Consider the following 16,387-nt stretch of genomic DNA (forward strand, 5'->3'; position numbering starts at 1 on the left):
TTTGCTGGCTGGTTTTTGTTTTATTGGTAGCTGCACATTTGAGCTGGTAAAATGGTTTGCTATTCCAAAATTTGTTCACTAACCTACAATGCTATTCTATCTGCTAATCTTTTTGTTTCTCTCTTCATTTTCTTTCCCTCACGCACCGCCATTCTTGTCTTTTTCTCATTTTATGAGCTAATTCCCTTTCTCTAATTCCCTTTTTCTGTATCAAATCCCATACATAACAAAGTGTCCAAGATTTTACTCTGCAAGTTGTTGTATGTAATAAACTTCTGTATATCTTATCCAGGTGAACACAATGGCACCACTTACACACCCTAAGTGACATGTACGTGTTTGCAGTACTGGAGCCTGAACAACTCACCTAGCCACTGGCTTTTACAAGCCAAGAGGGAACTACTGTGGTTTGTACACAACATGCCAAAATTCCAGTATAATCTCATTGGTGTTACCCTTATTTTCCACTTCCCCTCCCTGTTTGTTCTAACTGCCTATTCTGTCATTTCAGATTAAGTATCTCACCGTGGAATCACTTGTATTTACTTTTAATTTGATGTACTGGAAGTAGTTCTATTGACTTAAACGGAACTATGCACATAAATAAAGGTAAGTATACGTGCAAGCCTTTAACTGATGGTACACTGCAAATCCCACAGGAAAAGCATGGTACATTTTATTCATTTTACTATCTCTGCACATGTTAAATGCAGGCTGGGTGATTAATAACTTTTTCCAGAGTAAGTTTTCAGGTTTCATACCAGCTTAATGGAAGAACCACTAGTCATAAGCACAGGATCAGCTCCAGTTCCACAGAATTCTGAAACGGCAGTGTGAATTATCAACTAGGGGGAAAAAAAAGCACACGATTTAAATCTAATGTAAAAATAATGTAGGCAGAGAATTCTGAAACATGCCCGAGGAGATTCGGCGTTGGGCCAGGAGTGGAGGTCAGGAGCAGCAAGCCGGCTGTGGGAGAGGGCGGCAGCTACGATAGGGTTGCAAAGGGGGGGAATCCCGTGGAAGACCGGATAGAGGTCGGTAGCAAAAGGAGAGGAGAACCAGACCTCAGGGACGGGTGATCGATACAGGTCGGCCGGAGGCAGCCCAGGGCCGGGGCTGCTGGACGCCCGGGGCTGACCGCAGCTAAATGCAGGACACGGCCATGCCTGAAGGAAGGGATGGGGGCTTGTGGGCAAATTCTGAGGCGGCTTCTGTTCCAAATGGCAAGGGGGGGCGAAAAGAAGGTAAATCTGCATCTTGCAGCACGGAAACAAGGTTTTGTCATTTTGGCAAGTGAATCAGCGCTCAGCAGCCCGACCTATTGAAACGCCCCGATAATTCATTCTTCGCCTCGCACTTTTCCATTTCCATAGGTGTGAAGCCCACGGAACTGTATATGCATATAACGCTGTACCTAGTGCTGCTACTGTGGCTGGCAGCGCTGCGGCGTCCCCCACCACGGGGGGAGAGACACCGCACCCACCCGGCCGGCTCTGAGCATCCCCCGCACCGCGCCGGGGGCGGCAGCGAGCGGGGACCGCGGGACGCGCCCCAGCCCCACCGTGGGGTCCGCAACGCTCCCGCCTGCCGGGGCCGCCCTGCCGGGGGCGGGCGAGGGGCGGCACCGCCGTGCGCGTTGAGCTCAGCGCGTCGCGGAAACCGACGGTCCGGGCGCCGCCTCCCTGCCGGGCAGCCCCGGCCCCGGCCCCGGCCCCGGCCCCGCGTCGCCCCGCCCCGCCCCGGCCGGGCGGTGCCGCCCCCTCCGTTCCTCACTCGCACTCACACACACACACACACACATAGACACATACACACACACGGAGGCGCTTCCTGCGCGGCGCCGGGCTCGGGCAGGCGGAGCAGCGCCGCTTCCTCCCGCCGACTCACAGGTATCGGGGGTGGGTCCGCGGTGGGGCGGGGGGCGCCGAGGGGCCCGGCGGTGGCGGCGTCCCCCAGCTCGGGCCTCCGCCGGCGGCCGCCGCCCTGAGCGTGGCGGCGGGTGAGGGGTGGAGCGGAACCTCCGAGCCGGAGCCGCCTCTGGGCGGGAGCCCGAGCCCGGGGGAAAGAGGGCCCGAGAGCGTCCTGGGGGCCGGGGGGAAGTCGGCGGCGTCCCCCGCTGCTGCTCACATTGCTGGAGGGTGAAGTCATCGTGGCCATTGTCTCCCCCCGGGCGGAGCGAGCGGCTCGTGGCGGAGGAGGGGGGCACGGCCGGCCCCAGGGCTCGGGGAGCCCCGGGTGGGTCCCGCTCGGCCCCGACGCGGTGTGCGGGGAGGAGCTGCCGCCCTCCGCCAGCCTGGGTGGGCCGCGGGGCCCCTCGGCCGGCGCCGCGCTCCCGCCGCCCGGCAGCGGGCCGGGGGCCTGGGAACTCCGGCTTGAACTTGCGGGGCACCGGGAGACCTGGCACGGGGAGGGGAACGCGAGCAACCCCCGGGCCTCCAGCGCCCCGGGGGCAGCGTTCGCACCTCCCCCCAGAGAGCTTCTCGTTGACCCCTCCGTGGTGTGTTGGCCAGCCCGGATGCGGTGGGTCGGAGCAGTTTGCAGGGATAGTGCATCTCGGCTGTGAAGGCGGTGGGGGACAGGCAGTGGGAATAGCCCGCGTCCTGCCGGGTGTTTTCCTTGCATAGGTCCTTCTGCAAAGCTGGGAGTTTTCCACCTAGCAATTTGCTAGACACACACAGCAGCTACTGCAGGCGCACCTTTGAAAGATAGGGAAGAATTGGTAACAAACTGTGTGAAAGCCAGCGTGCATGTAAGTGAGCTGAAGAGGTGATGGCTGGCCAAGGGAAGGCTCCTTCTGCCTTTCTCGTTCTGCTCCAGTACTGCCTCTTGACAGAAAGAAATGGGGCTTTGCCAGAGGGGTAGGAGTGGAATGGAGTTATGGGGATATACCAAAGGGACAGTAGTAGAATGCTGTTAGTGCTGAGCAGAGAAATCAAAATTTGAAGCTTTCATGCCCTTGTGGTAGCTTATTGGATATATGTCTGTGTTTTTCCATGAGGAGCACAACAAATCTTGTTTCTGTTGAAATACTGTAGTTGGCATTGGTACTGATTAGAGCTCTATCTCAACTGTCATCAAGGATAGCATTATTTTATTAAGCACAGTTTGGGGAAACACATCTTGCAGGGCTTAATTCTGGAGACAAAGCTAAACATAAATTAATTTTGAAAATTAATTTTCCCCCTCAGTGTTTTTTTACTAACTAATCTTTTTGTTAGTCAGAGAACCATATTTCACTGTCTGATTAAATGTTTCTTTTTAAATTCGTTGGAAAAGAAAGTTTCTGGTTTAATATCCAGGTCAGACTGAAGTAAAATTCTGAATTGCCCACCTAACAGAATTCACTTGAATGCTTAGAAATGATGGCTGTGTAACATTACTTAACAGTTTACAAAATCTGATACTTATTTAACTGTAAACATTTAAATGCTTGTACTTCAAGCTTTCAGAAAGCTGAGAAAGCACTTTTTATTTTTAATTGCATGTGAACTCAGCCTGTTTGTCCAGAAAATGAAAGTTTTGCTTTTGCACAATGATAATAATGCTAATCTTAAAAACGAGTTCAGTAAAAGGCTTACATATGTATAACTCTTCTGTGTACATATTTCTTGAAGTATGCCAGTTTCAACTGCATTTTATACAATTCAGCATTTATAAAATGCTGAATTCAAGCTGTTATGTTTATGTTGTCAGCTATTTTTGATTTTGTGGACATAAGATCTTAATTTCTAAAAGAAGGAGCTGAAATGTTTAAGTGTGTTTTTCTTCTCTCCCCTTCAACTTAAATCTGTCAGACAAATGACACATTCCTCCTTATGCAGAGCAGTCATCAGATTTTGATTAATTGTACTAGCTGAGGCTCAGGAGGAAAGAAGATGCTTGACAGATGTATTTGTTTACCTTCGTAGTGTGTACAAATTCTGGTCTATCCATTAGTAAATGAATCATTAAAACTCCCTTAGCTAGGAGATTCCCAGTTAACATTATTAAATGCATTAGGAAAACTTGGTTTATGTAAATATTATCAACCTGTGAAAGAACACAAGCCCTTGAATTCTTATGGCAGTTAGGTAGAGTCTTTTGTGGTGGAAAATATATGTTATACATTTTCTTTCTCCCATATTCTTAATTAACAGCATTTAGCTACTATTGCCCTATGAGAAACAGGGGAGCTACTATGAGAAAAAATTCAGACTGAATTTGTTTGGTGAGTAGGTGATTCTTCCTAACTAGTATGGTAGGTAGGGTTTTTCTCTCTATTCACTGAGCCTGTTTGATTTGTGCTTAGTCTTATTAAAGTATTCCTTACAAAGATCCAACACAAATACCAGTCCCCTTCCTTCCAGGATGACAGTGTAGGATGCCTGAATCTTTTCATAGGACTTCTGAATCCTGGTTTGGAAGCACTAAGAAAGATCTTTGAGCTCTGAAGTACAACTATAGTGCTCTGGACCACTGTCCTCTGATGGCCTTTAGCCAAGCTCATGCTCTCCATTATGGGGTCAGTTTACTCTGGCCCATGGTCAGACATCCATATTAGCTTTGTGATTTGTTTTCTGAATTGTGCCTAAACATCATGTACTAGCAGAATAAATTTAAATACCTGAATTAAATGAACTGATGGATACATGTTTTGGGTTCTACTCCTAGTGTGATTTCTGGTTTGTAGCTGAGATGTGAGTCAGTCCAATTCTTTCTGAGGGTCGGTGAAAGCTCTTTGAATGATTAATAAAAGTATTAATTTTAACACTGGCTTATCCATGTAGAAGCTGATTTCAGATTTTTGTCTTGTGTTTGTCTTAGCTCTGTTTCCATTGTGCCTTCTGTGTTAGCTGATGGAAGATGTGTAGCTGAATGAATTGGTGTACCTAATACAGCTTCAAGACCCTGGGACTGGTGTTGGATCTTACTGCTAAAAGCATGTGAATTGCACCTGGAGATAGACTTCTACCAAGAAGGTAAAAAGTTACATTCAATCTTAGAGAACTGATTGTTTTTATTAGTGTTGCAATGTACCATTTTTTCCCAAGTAGGAAGAATATGGAAGAGGCTGTATCAGTACCTCTTAAAACAGTTGTTTAGGGTTTTTTTTTATGTTCCTATTTTTTGCAAGAGGAGACTTCCTTTTCTTTATGAGTCTCTGAAGTGGAAGTTTTAGTCTTGTTTTATTTTTAGTTAATTTCGAGTAGTTTGTATTTTGAATTATCAATGAAATAATCTTTAAGGAAAACCATATACCTTTGTGTGTTGTATATAGATTACACTTGAGATATTGTTGTGCTCTATTTTAACCCAGAAAGAAACTTTCAAGTAGAATTACACTCTTCCCCCTTAAGTATTCACTTGAGGGATTACTTCAGCAGATTTCTTCAGGCACTTAAAAAATTTATTTTATTTCTTGGTGCATTGTAATAATAAATAGGTGTTTAGTCTGTTGCTGATATTTATGTATTGACAGATTTCTTCCAAACTTGTGTAAACTTACGTTCACCTCATTATTGCAGATCTTTCTGTAAGTTTATTTTTTAGTTGATGGAAAGAGACTGTGGAAGAGATTTCACTCATCTGAGTCATAAGGTGCCTTAGCCTTTTCTTCAGTGATCTTGAGTGTTCCATGTACATTTCTGGTGGTTCTCAAGCACTTCATAGCTGTGTTTTACCTTGGTTTTGGTTGCTGGTCCTTCTCTGGCATGAGTTGCTTGCTTTTTCTCCTCTTAATGCAAGTACTGATTCAAAGCAATGGGTATTTAGAAATAGCTGTAAATGCTGTGTGGGACTAGAATATTACAGGGCTCTACAAGAACTTTTCTTCCTGTTGTGAGCATGTCTTATGCCAGCTTTAGAATGGTCTTTGAGTTTTCAAAGTAGAATTTGTAGAAGGAAGAAAAGCCCCACAGGTGAGCTGTGAGATGTCATTTGTGATACGACCCTTAGGTCTTCCACCATTATGGCAAGTGAGAAGGAGTTGTGTGTCTGTTTTGCTTTACCTTCATTGATGTTGTAGCATACTTCTTAGAAGAATTAACCATACCTTGGGGCTTATCCATGGAACAACAAAAAGTAGAAGTACTTACATTTTAGGTTACTTTTTTTTGTAATGGAAGGATTACTGTAGATTTTTCCCCTTTTAAACTGTAGATTGAAGGCAGTCACCTGCTGGGCAGCTGGTAGCCTCCTGTTGGACATGTAGCCAGACACAAAATGAGAACAGTTGTTGTGGGGTTTTGGGTTTTTTTGAAGGGTGAGTTTCCAGAGATTCACTTTGCATCTAGACATACTGCACCAGTCTGAAAAGCTGATATAAGAGTTATTTTAACATAAAGCAACTTAGCAAAATGACCTAGTGAAATGAGCTTAAAGTTTCATATATACAGGTGTTTCCTCAGGCATTAAAACTTCCTCTCTTTAGAGGCCAGCATATCCCCATATGATGTCTTCAGCAAGACATTTAAAGGGCACCTTGCAGAAATAAATGTTTGTACCAATTGAGTTTGGTATAGTCACTTGTTTTTGCTTCCTAAATAGAGCACAACTCTGTTAATGCAAGTATCCTGTTATTGTTCAGCACAAACTGTCATTGTGGGACTATGTCAGTTCTGTTCTGCTTCCATTTATAGTCGAGACAAATTACTGTTAAACAAACATTTTTCCATAGGTCCTTTAGTTGCTCCCATAAGGCAGATTAGAGTTTACTCTAAATTGGAGCGCCTAGCTGTCCCCTTCTGTTGTTCCATTTAGTGGATGAAGAACTGCTTCAGCAAAAGAACTAACTCTGGGGAAATGGTATGCAGTAAGAATCATGTTGTTTGTTCTCATTGTGTTTCACTGATGCTGCATATCCTTAATAAATAAAATTACCACTTTTAAGTTTCTTGGTTAATGATCAGATTTTTCATATAAAAACAAACTCTGTGAGCCACATCAAGTAATGAAGTTTTATTTTTATCCTAAAATGCTTAATATGTCAGACCATTCCAGCTGAAGTGTTTAGGTGCATTGTGTACGACTTCTGGTGAGACAAATTTACACATATTTTCAAGAAATGTTTTTTAGGGAGTGCAAAGTGGTCTTGCACCTTAGGGATCTTCTGAACAGTGGAGGTTCAGATGGGACTGAGGGTTTTGGTTGAGGCATGGGGCTTTGGCAGTGCTGCCTGCTAGTCTTCTGGATATGATGGCACCACAGCACTAGTGCTGCTGTGCCTTGTTTTTATTTTTAAGTATTTATACAAAATAACCTTGTTAACTGCTCTTAGACAAATAAGAGTCTTTCATAGCACCATAACAGTTGCATTCCAGAGGAAAAGAGTATTGGTGTTGCTGTGTCTAAATGCGTCATTCATCTGTTTCCTTTGCTAAAAGTACATGGTGCTCAGAACTCACTGTATATTTCTGTGAAACTGGACAAGGGGAGGGATGTTTTGGCAGATCTTCTGCAGTATTGCCATTCAGACCTCAATCTCAGGAAGAAACATTTATACTTTTTTTTGAGAAATAGAAGGCTTTTTTTGTGTAAATTAGATAGTTGATGAGTGCTTTCAGCTTTTTATGACCTGCAAATTGGGGTCATGTGCCAAGGCCCTATTCAGTGTTGCAGCTCTTCCTTGTATCAAGATCTAATAGGACTTTCCCAGTAAATGTTTTATTGAGTATTAATTAACATCCATACAGGAACTGTGTATAATAAGTGACAGTGCTGACAGAGAGTGGTTGTTGCAACATACTGTTTGGATTTTCTCCTTCATATCAAGATGGTTTTGTAGGGAACTTCCAGGTGTCCCTCAGACTTCTGATAGTGGAAGAACGTTTGGATGGGAATAAATGGTGATTGTGGTGACATCATTCTACTGGCAAAGTTGAAGCCTGATAACATTTTCTTCTGGTTAGTGATTGGGAACTATCTTACTGAGTCTGCCTTTCATGTTTGATAAGCAATCTAATACATTGATCAATGCAAAGAAATGTATCTGGAAGGTGGAGCGTGTTCAAGGTTACTTATTTTTAGATTGTGTACTGGGAAAATGACTTTAATCAAAGTGTTCTCCACTGTGTGTCCTAATGGAGGTGCTCTGATTTGGTGTTCTACTATACTATTACGTCAAATATAAACAGAATAAAGCATTTTAAATTACCTTTTTTCCCCTGCGTTGAAGACCTTGCTTCAGTTTACTGAGACAGGCAGCTACCTTTTCACTTTCATTTTACTTGTGAAGCTGTATCTGATACTTACTTTTTGTTTGATTCTGCTTTTTTCAAAAGAAGTTAAGCTTTCCTTTATATGATACTGCTAAAAACATCTTGGGAGACCAGGAACCCTTTTACTCAGGGTCAGAGATGGAGGTATCAAGCTTCCAGCTCCTTTTTAAGTGAAGGGAATGATAGTGCTTATAGTCTGTGAAGCCAGGCTGTTGCTTTACTGAAGTGTAAGATTTTACAGTCAGTGTAAGTTTTATCTGTGGGACAACATAGAGAGGAAACCTAAAAGGCACACTGCTCTTCATTTCACACCACCATGGTTTTAAGCCATCTGCTTTTTGATTGAGAGGTTTTAGTACCTAATGACCAAAAGTATTTTCCTCATGAAGTGACTAGTTTGGGTTTTTTTTAATCTCCTCTCTTTCTTTACCTTCCTATTCCTATTTGCAATTGTACTTTCTTCCCTTTATATGCCAGTATGCTTTGTTTGGACTTTGTGGTGGTTTCTTCAGTATAGCTGAAGAAAAGTAGACTTCGCCTTCTGTGACCTGACACCAGGCAGAAATTCAGCCAGGGCAAGAATAGAAGAGAGCTTGTAAACTCAGCACAGGACTCCTGAGTCTTTCCATTATTAACAATTAAAGATGATTCCAAGATAAATTAGGTAATGGATTAACTAACTCATGAAAAGAGAACAAGGATAAACAAAGAGAAATATCCTGCTTTGCAAGAATTTAGATTATTAAGATCACATGCTGCCTGCATGTCTGGGAAAGGAAGAACAAACTTCCCTGTTTTCAGTGTTTAATTTAGTTAGTAGATAAGGTATATGATGTGCCAGATTAATTCAACAGCAAAAGATAAGTTTAAACTTTGCAGGAGGTGTTTTTAGTGGGGAATGGGTTAAGAAATGGAAGCATCCTGTTTAGTCCTGCCCAGCAATGCCACAGCTTTTTCTTTAAAACAGTAAGCAGTGAAAACAGTTTCTTCCTACCTCCTACACCCTGTCCTAATCAGCATAATATCTTGGCTGGATCTAGACCAAGAACTGCTGATTGAGTAAAACACTAAGACAGTGACATGGTTTTGTTTTCATTGTTCCTTTTTTCTGTTTTGTTTCTGAGGTGTGAAATATTGCTGGGGGTTTTTTTAGGGCTATACAGTCATATCCTTTTTCTTATCTCAAACGTCATACAATATTGCCTTTTTGTTTTAAGGGTAACAAATAATTTGGAAGTAACAGTTGCAACCTAAATTATCTTTCACAAGCTGTGGGGATCTTTGCACTATATGCTTTTTAAAGCCACTTTATGGAAAATTACATATGCACAATTAATGTAAAAGCCACAATATGCTGCATTTGTGGGATGGAGTTTCTTAAACTATCTGTAAATTTGCTTTTGTTTCTCTCTGGTGGATAAAAATAAAAAAAATATTGGTAATAAAGAATATTTGATATGGTTGGTATTTCTTATGAAATGGTGAAAATGCACCTCTAAGTATGCAGATGAATAGTTTTATTGTGCTAAAAATCATTCAGTGAGAGAATAAATTAGAATCCCAAAAGGAAGGAGCTTCCAATTGGCAATACACTGAAGAGAAATGCAACACTTCAGGGGAAGCCTTGGGTAGATTGATGCTTTTATCTGTAAAAATGCAGCGTGGGTAGTGAAACTCTGTAAAATGCAGTCCTTTTGAAGTTAGAGCTATTCACCTTTAAAGTTCATCCCTGAAATAGGGTGCTTTGTACAGTGTTACTGTAGATTAGTATTTGGATATGGGTGACTTTGGAGTATTGGGTGATGAAGTCTTGTTTTGGTGATCTGATTTTCCTTCAAAAAAAGGGGGTTTATTAGATTTAACTTCATTATCACAAGTGTCAAGTCATAAAAACAATTGACTGGAGTATGGCTTTGAGTATGTTTTATTGAAGTCAGTACCTACTTGGAGTAACTTTAACTTACCTAATTTTCATTCTGCAAAACAGTGCATTTTGTAGGTGAAGAATGGCTCGGGTTTTCATTGTGTATAGAATGGAAGAACTCTGTCTATTGTAGAGACAGGGAAAATAGCTCTAGGATGCTGGTAGTTTAAGTGTTTCTCAGAAACCATGATAATGAGTGCACTAGAAATACTAGAAAGGGCAAGGTATGCCTTCTGCAGCAATTACATGACTGGTTTGGCCAGGCTTTGAAATGTGAAGGATTGCACATGCAAATGGAGAGTGAAACAGATTCTGCCACTGTATGCAATTAATTGTAATTTTAAGGTTTCAGGTAAAAGTCTCAAATGTTAAGAAAGGCCAGAATTAAAGCTGAAGAAGCAACCATAGCTGGATTTTCATTTGTGCCTACCTTTATTAAGTTACTGTTCTTAATTACACAGCTGTGGTTTTTTGGGTTTTTTCCCCCTGCAGAAGCATTTTTCAGAATACAGTTGCTGTCTCTACTGGGGCATCCATCTACTTTGGGCAGAAATAAACCTAGTTTCTAGGGCAATTATTTCCATTGAATAAGAGATATAATGCAAATAGAGCAAAAAAAGATTTTTATCTTGTCTGAAATAGACATCTGAATCTTGGCCGTGTTTGGTGGGGTAGGGATGTGTGTACACTATTGATACTGCAGGTATCTTTGATCATATTTACTGTGTAACATGCCCAAGAACTTAGTTTCATTTAGGCTATCTCAGGTCAGGCATCTGAGGTGGTAAATAAATTAATCCTTAATCACGTTCTAATATTGCATCTATTAACAGGGATAATAACCATGCTTCTTCAGTGGAGTGAGAATGGTTTTGACTATTTCAGCAATATGAATCTAACATATTGGTGCTCTGCAATGGCTTAGGGGAAATCAATTTCTGCTTTCAATGTAGCATTATGCAGTAGTTATTTGCTTGTTTATTTATTTATTTGGGGGGGGGGGGCACAATGAGTAAGAATAAACAAAATCCTGACCAGTGACCTGATAAGTGTGTACCAGGCACCAGGCACACTGGGGGGGAAGGGATAAAAGCCATGCAGTTAAACTGTCATAATGTACTTCAGCAATCATTTCCAAATGCAGCTTCATCAAGTAAACAGAATTATTTCTAATGTAGTTTGTGTGTTGTTTTCTATCCATTAAAAATAATAACTGAAGTCATATCAGGAGGTTTGGAAGCTACTCACTAGGCAGACTGCTGCTGTTTGAGCTAGTAGTATTTAATGATACTGTGTCATGCTTTATAGGGATTGACCCAAGACAGTATGATCCATGTGCTTGTGTAGAGTGTTTTATCTCTGTCTTTGACTGTAGAGGATGGGCAATAGAGGAAGGCTTACTTTGAAAGTACAAGCTGCTTCTGCTGGTTTTTTTTGTCACTGGCAATGTAACTTTTACTTTCTGCATCATTAATAGTGTTTTATGCAAATCCTGTTCATATTTAGCCAGTTAAGATTTTTTTTAGGCTGATACCTTAGTTGATCTAAAATCATATCCTTTTCAATACCTAATCTGATGTCTTTCCTTTTTCTCTCCTATGATTTGGAGAGGCTTTCCCTTTCTGTTTCCTGTTCAACTACTCTGTAGAATCTTTCTTGCCTTTGTTGGCTTGTTTTCCTCCGGTGTTTGTGATCAGCCAGTCCGTTCTGTCTCTCATACATAATCTCTTATTACTTGTGCTAAAGTTCACAGATTGCTTTCCCAAACAACATCTGATGGCTTCCTCACTCTGCAGTCCCCTTTTTTGTTCTTATATTTTTCTCTTTAGCATGCTCTGATGGAGTTGCTGTTCAACCATCCAGTTTCGGTGCAGGTTTCTGCCTTTCTGGCAGCCACCACTTTGACTATTGCTAAAATTGCAACACAGTTTAGGTTGAAATCCCACCCTCTCCACATTTGGTTGAAGTTTCTTCTATGTTGCTGCCACTTATTAGTTGGATGTTGGAAAGGATAAATCAGCTTCCTACCTTTATTTTCTGGTACTTTGATCAAGGCATATTTTTCACCTGGAAGTGAAAGGAAGATTCTGTTCAGTTCCAGGCTGGATCAAGTTTAGTAGAGATATTAGCAGATAAAATACATGCTCTTTGCTGAAGACTGGGTATCTTTTTCTCATATTCCCAATAACTTGCAAGCATGGATATATTCACATTGCTGGAAGGGTGATAAAATGTACATCCAAGTTATACAGGCCAGAATTCAAATTCCAGCTTCAAAGTGTGCTAGTGTTGAACATTTCCAGAGAAAATACTGCAAGTTTTTGATTTATTTTCTCTTCTAGGATAATTTTCTCCATTAGATTGTTGTGGTTTTTTGGGCTGTGGTGGTTTTTTTGTTATTGTCTTAAATACTTTGGTTGAAATAAGAGTTCTAAAGAACATTCTAGTGTATAACTTCCAGCCCAGTTTGCTTGAGAAGATTCTAAGCAGGTTGGAAAATAGGATGTTAGAGCGGGAAGTGTCAGGCAGTCATAATAATAACTAGCCTTTCTTTTAACAAGAAAATACTTCTTTTGAAGTAAATTACTTGCTAAACTCTAAAAATGAGGTGAGTCACAGTGCCTTTAACTTACTACTTTATTTTCTGTTTTCAATAGCATGGTTATATTTTTCCAATTGGACTTAAGCTGGCTGTGTGCTTGCATTCTCCTCCCCCATAACATCTGCTGCTTAACCATGAGGTGCTGTATCCATCCTTGCTTTACAAGCCTGCTGCTGATTTTTGTAGGACTGCTGTACTCTGTTGTGTGCTGCTCTAGAGTGAGTTCTGGTAAATGATTGCCTTCTGGAGTTAGTGTATAAGCTAGTTTGGAAACTTGGCTGGCGGGACATTGTTAATTTAGCAAATAACCACACTGATTTAAAATGTGAATACTTGTTACCACCTTCTACTTATTAATGACTTTCTCTTGGAATTTACTAACCTACAGCCATTCATATAATGCAATGAGTGTCCCTGCTCCTATTCAGATCCAAAGATTTAGCTTAAACCCTTGGTACAGGCAGTTTAAACGAAATGCCTGAGCTCACTCTGAAGAGTGAAAGGTGGCCGTGTTCTGAATTTGTGCTTCAGGGTGGGTTAACCTGCAACAAGAGATAGCATGGGCCATTGCTTGTACTAATTTAACCCTCTGAAGCTAATTCAGTGGGGGCTGCTTCTGTAGGATCTGAAAATATGTAGTGAAGCTTACTGAGCATAAAGTTCCTCTATACCAGAGCCTCTTGCTCTGTACATTGGAAAAGTTGTATTCTCTTTAGTATTTAAATATTTTAATATTTTAAAATGCATCCATATCTACCTACATTCATGTCGATCCGTGTCTCTGTCACACTGAGTTGCTTTGTGCATTGTTGGAGGAATTTATGTTAAAATACAAAAAACCTGCAAGCTGCCTAATTGCACATTAATATAATTTTGTAAATGTATTTTTTCATGCTGAAATACATTTCTTAAAGGTATATTTAGCTTAATTAGTCTTAAGCAAGTCCAGATGTTACTGTAACTTCAGTGATAACTGATTTATAAAACAAGAAGTATGTTTGAACTGAAACTGAGGGCACATTGAAAACAAGTGATGTAGTATCTCATGGAATTATGCAATCCCTTAAAGGGGGATTTTGTGTTGTTAGTTTGTTTGAACTATCATGTCCCTATGTATTTTACCACGTTATTTTGGTGATGCTGAGGATTTTCTTCATATATTTACAGCTTGAAGTGACATTACTGTTTTCTTGTCACTGTGATCATTTATTTTATGCTTAGGGCCACAGAGCATGCATGGCTTGCTAGTACTGTGAAATAATACCTTGTGGTTGCTTTCTTTTAATAAAGTAGCAAGATAAATATTAAATTATAAGTTCTAGCAGGTAACATAAGGAAATGCTTGAAAGATCTCCTGCACTGACAAAGTTTGTTTTTCAGAAGTTTAAATAGCTTTTCAATGAAATTATACACCTGCTTCCTCTAATGTATTTGTGTAACATTTTTCTTTGGAACTGCAGGAGGAAATAAATGGTTTCAAGTAAACAGTGAGGCTCTTGACTTCAAAGTACTTCTTTCAAAAGTGAAACAACTTTCCTTTCTTAAATAAATAAAAACCAAACATACCTTCCTATCTTAAATTTTTTATTTGTATGTATAAATCTGAAGGGAGTTTCATCTTGAGTCTTTCATAGCAAAAAAACTATTACTGTCAGACACCTCAGATTATATTAGGGACCTGGTTTAGTGGTGCACTTAGTAGTGTTAGGTTAACAGTAGGACTCAATGGTTTTGGATGTATTTTCCAACATAACTGATTCTGTGAATTTGTGTTGGAAAAGGTTTACTGACTTATTTTAATTTTTCATATCTTTATTGTAGTGGTGTAAAAAGAAAAGTTGTCCATGGAGATGAGCTCTCTGGTTGAAAGAGAGAGAGATATTTTTTGTAGTGGTACTGCAGGGCAGTGTCTTTTCTTCTTCAGTGACTCCTTACCTAGAGTATCCCAAAACCAGATTAGATGGCATCTATCTCATGCTTTGCTTAACCAGGACATTACTTAAGGAATATAATTAAAATAGAATAGTTTTTACTGGCAAACGTTGCTTAATTAGGATGTCTGTAGATACTTGATTTTCAAATGCATACAAATATGCAGAATTGTTGGATGCCCTTTTGTTTTTGTTTTTCTTATACAGCTACAGTATTGAATGCTGCTGAAATTCTGTCATGTTGAGGTTTCACTGCCAGTTCATTTCTTCTGCAGATCTGACCTGTGAGGATTGCTTCCCCACATTCTCCTGGGATGCCATGTGTTTAATAGTCTTGCTGTGTCTGTATAAGTGTGTGGTTAGCATTTTAAAAGAGGTGATGCTTTTTGTTTGCTTTGGTCTGTTACCAAAACTTTTTATTAAAGTTTTCTCCTTTTATATTATGCTCTGTAATGAAGTGCTTTCAGCAATCTCTTGGAAATAATGTAATTTCCAAGATTTTTACTATTTCAGCTCTATTTCACAGCAGCTTTTTGGTAGCTTTGGAGAAATATTTATCAAGTCCACGACTGGTGAAATATTTTATTCTTGTTGACAAGCCAGAGCAGGTATGAACTACATACAAGTACAAGGACTATGTTTTATTAACTTAATGACTTCCTCTTACCTTTATTCAGGGCATAATACTAAATATTTGTATCAAAATTGTGAAATTATTTGGCACAAGAAATCTCTGTCACAGCTAGATGAGATTGTACTTTGATTCATTAGAACAAAGCTACTTTAATTCTTTTTTAAGGAAGCTTTTCTTCTCAAGTTTGTTTATTTAATCAGTTACATTATAACATAGTATATATAATATATTGCTTTTCATCATGTATTTGGTATTTTGGGAAAGATTAAAAATAAAAACCAACACATTTCCTGGAAAACTGAGATACTAATAAACATTTATATGGCCATAAAATTTTAACTTCAAGGTTATCTGTGTAGTTTAATACTTATAACTAGCTTGTTCCTCAGCAAAAGTTGTGGGTTAATACTCTTTTTTAAAAGGCAGACTTTGAGTTACTAGAACATCTGAAATCCAAGGCATCAGTTAAAAAATCCTCCTTCTTGCTAGTTGTGATTGCAGACTATTCTATAGCTAATTATTATATTTCTGAGGCATTTAAAATAATGAGGAAAAATAAGATTTGGAATAAAAATAATTCTTTTGAATAATTGGATTGGTGTTACAACATTAGATTTCTTAAAAAAAATAATTAATTTGAAAAAATGTGTGGACTATTATAGAGGTTATACATAATGAGAAGGGAATATGGAAATTAGAGAGAGTTATTTCACCCTGTTCTGTAGAGGAAAAACTAAGAAAGTTTACTGATATGCAGAGGATCAGAGTGCTCCTATATTCCTTTTCTTTGGTAGCTGATACTACGATTCACAGGAGTTCAAATTTCCCCTCCACTTTTAAAATTAAACCAGTCTGAATCCAAGGTGCTTCCTCAGCCCAGAATGGTTAAGGACATAAATTATATGTTGGTTTGGAGAGACAAGTTCCTTTCTGACCCCTCTGGATGGCTGGTGAAAACGTGGTAGCTTGGGATTAAATCAGTGTCAGCTGAAAGACATCCAGCCTGCTCCAGGGTGATTCTATCCCACCTTTAATAATGCTTCAAAATGAGAAAAAATGTGCCATCAGTTTGCCATAAAATTTATTATTAAGACAAAA

The 16,387-nt window shown here is 40.0% G+C and overlaps 1 protein-coding gene across 1 annotated transcript in view; it reads left to right on the forward strand.

Moving 5' to 3' along the window:
* Positions 1–1,559: 1,559 nt before the first annotated feature.
* The window catches only part of RNF19A (ring finger protein 19A, RBR E3 ubiquitin protein ligase), a 57,939-nt gene continuing 43,111 nt past the window's right edge, over positions 1,560–16,387 (forward strand). The window contains exons 1-2 of the mRNA XM_054631954.2: positions 1,560–1,892; positions 4,807–4,961. The gene's annotated coding sequence lies outside the window, so the exon portion shown is untranslated. The remainder of the gene's footprint in view (positions 1,893–4,806; positions 4,962–16,387) is intronic.

This window comes from Agelaius phoeniceus, chromosome 1, assembly GCF_051311805.1.
Source record: "Agelaius phoeniceus isolate bAgePho1 chromosome 1, bAgePho1.hap1, whole genome shotgun sequence".
Lineage (NCBI taxonomy): Eukaryota > Metazoa > Chordata > Aves > Passeriformes > Icteridae > Agelaius > Agelaius phoeniceus.